The sequence below is a fragment of the Rhagoletis pomonella genome, unplaced genomic scaffold (genome assembly GCF_013731165.1).
Source record: "Rhagoletis pomonella isolate Grant_MI unplaced genomic scaffold, Rhpom_1.0 Rhpom_scaffold_00001, whole genome shotgun sequence".
Taxonomy (NCBI): domain Eukaryota; kingdom Metazoa; phylum Arthropoda; class Insecta; order Diptera; family Tephritidae; genus Rhagoletis; species Rhagoletis pomonella.
In genome coordinates, this window is record NW_023458555.1 from 44,096,089 (window position 1) to 44,098,964 (window position 2,876).

The 2,876-nt window shown below is 36.3% G+C and overlaps 1 long non-coding RNA gene across 3 annotated transcripts in view; it reads left to right on the forward strand.

Annotated features, from left to right (window-relative positions):
* LOC118744574 overlaps positions 1–2,876 on the forward strand; it is a 200,959-nt gene that overhangs the window by 70,033 nt on the left and 128,050 nt on the right. The window contains exon 3 of one of the 3 annotated variants that reach the window (XR_004993567.1): positions 2,052–2,870. The exons of the other annotated variants lie outside the window; for them this stretch is intronic. This is a non-coding gene — a long non-coding RNA (uncharacterized LOC118744574). Of the gene's footprint in view, positions 1–2,051; positions 2,871–2,876 lie in introns of those variants that run through there. 3 annotated transcript variants of the gene reach the window in all.

The following is a 2,876-nucleotide window of genomic DNA, read 5'->3' on the forward strand; positions in this document are numbered from 1 at the left end:
TTTTGTCTAATCAGATAATTCTATAGAAGTTAACTTTCTGTTTTGGTTTTTGAAACTTCTCCTTTAGGAACGGGGGTTTCAAGTCCGTTCCCCGTCGTCCTTCTAGTGAAGAGCACAAAACAAATTTGAATCGGGTTGGCGTACAGCCTATTCTCATCTCACCAACTGTAAAACATATTCATGTTGGGTACCATACTAATATAATACTAAAAAACAGGTAGTAGGAGTAATAAGCCAGTTCTAGGGGTACGGTACAGAAAACGTTTTTATATAAAGGAAAATAAACATACAAAAACAAATTGCCAAGAATTTAATTGATGACGACGTGTTAATGCGTAGGCAGTTTCACGAAATCATTTCCAGAATTTGAGTAGACATTTTATGAATTCAGTTATATACGAAAGTTTACCATGAATTGTGGTAACATTACATGAATTGATGAAGTGCAAATCTGGCCATGTTACATTTCAGAAACAGCAATCCAACAGGGCTATAACGTTTTTAGATTCAAAAGCTTGTAATGGCATAACCAGGATCTACGCACCGAAAAAGTTACGTGAATTTGTTCAAATAAAGTTAAAAAGAATAAACTCAAATACATTAAAACCAATTTAAATATACATAATATGGACCACTGCCTGGTAGCGACGGCTTTTGCGAAATTCGCAATGCGAATTCAATAAAGGCCAGAAAAGTCACTCCCCTACTGTTAAGTTTCCCGCTAGTGCGTTGACCCCTTTTCAAAACACTTCACGAAATGAAGAATTTATTAATTCCGTCACATAAACGCAGTACATGCAAACGTCGATATGAACTATTTTACCAAAACTCACCACCGCATGGCGGTGACGTTGCCGTTGCTGCTCTCTCTCTATCAACAGTAAATTTGATATGCTGCTACGTACGTCAACCTAAGTTTACGCTACGTCGTTGACTAACTGAGCTTTAAACCTCATACCCCAGCAAAAACTTTTCTTTTTTTGGTAAGCGCTTACTTTTTTTTATCGATGGAGTAACACGTTACAATACGCTTCAAGACAAAATTTTAGATTATCTCATAAAAGACCAGTGTGCAGCTCTCAAGAAAAGCAAAAACTCCATATCAAATGACGTACAAGAAATGGCTAAGAAATTTTCTTGAGTCAAATTTCCTTAAAGACCTGTATGCAGTTCACAAGAAAAGCAAAAATTTCATACAAAATTACGTACAAGGAATGCCTAAGAAATTTTCTAGTGTAAAATTTTCTTGAGGCAGGACGCAGTTCTTAAGAAATTTGCTACGCTTTCTTCTACGGGTTTCTAAAGTTTTTTGTGAAAAAAAAGCACAAGGAAACTCAGGCTTGCAACAGCAATATATGTCCGTTCCATCATTTCTTGAGGAAAGAGCGAGCCACAGGCTGGTGAAGTATCAGTTGTCAAAATTGCTTGGACACACACACGAAATAATGGCAATTTTTTTCTTGACCGTTTTCTCGAAAGCTGCATACCAGCCTTAAGGCAGTACGCAGCTCTTAAGAAATTTGCTACGCTTTCTATTACGGGTTTTGAAAGCTTTTTTGTGTGAAAAAAGAGCACAAGGCATCCCATGCTTGTAACGGAAACATATACTCGTTCCATTATTTCTTAAGGAAAGAGTGAGGCAACAGGTGTCACAGGCTGTGAAGTATCAGATTTCAAAATTTCTTGGACACACACACGAAATAATGGAAATTTTTTTTTTACCGTTTTCTAGAGAGCTGCATACCCACTGAATTACAGGCAATAAATTTTGAAAATTTCTCGCTTACCTCCAATGGCATGCCCAGATTAAAGTAATGTGTTCTGTAAACTAGAAGGTACGTGGTGAATTTCGAAAAGTACTTACCAATCGAGATTCACCACATACCCTCTCTAATTTACAGAACACATTACGAGTTTTACGTTGGCCATACAATTTTATTTACTTTAACTTGCAGTAGTCATGTGTAATATGTACATATACATACATATTATATTTAAAAATATTACGAATAGTTAATCAAATATTTAAATTCAACTGTTTTTATTTCCAGAAAACTCATATGCGCTCTAAAAATCCTCTGGATATTACTTTTCCATTCAATCGAATGCAGCCAGGCGTTGGAAGAGTTGACGTAATCAACTGATGAGGCGAATTACTCGGAAAGTTAATAAGCGGCAATGAACGAACAAATAATCAACGTAAAAGTTCTTCGATGAGTTGTATAAAGCTGAATTCTGTCGAGAAGAACAGCGATGAATGGATGAAAGCGAAAACACTTTGAAGGTGATGACTGGCGAGTATCTTATGGGGAACGAGGAATGACTGGCTATAAGTATGAAAACAAAAGCAAAAATACAAACAATTCGATAAAAACCCCGCGATTGACGCAGTTTAATAAGAATTTACAACAACGCCAGCCACAAGAACAAAAATAAATAAAATTGCATCAGTAAAACGCTAATATTGTCGGCAATGACAACATCTCAAAATAAATAAATATACATACTTACACGATATGTCCATACGTAAACATGTATATATGTATCAATACACAAATGTATATATGTAGCTAGTACATAGTGCACAATGCTAGTACCGATACTACTTATTAATGAGAGAAAAGGCGACAGGTTAAGGAATGCTATACAAAAATCGAGAGACGCGACTTTTTCGTCTTATGGCTTTATTTATATTGCAAGACCGAGACTATTGAATTTCACTGATAGAGTGATCGATTCTTATTTTTGGTCACTCGAAGAGGTATGTATTTTTCCTCGGAGAAGAGATTCAAAGTACCTCCCCTCAATCTCGGCAGAGAAAAAGTGGGAACTTTTGTTTTCCTGGCCTTGGAGGGGTTAACCCTCAATCCATTCTG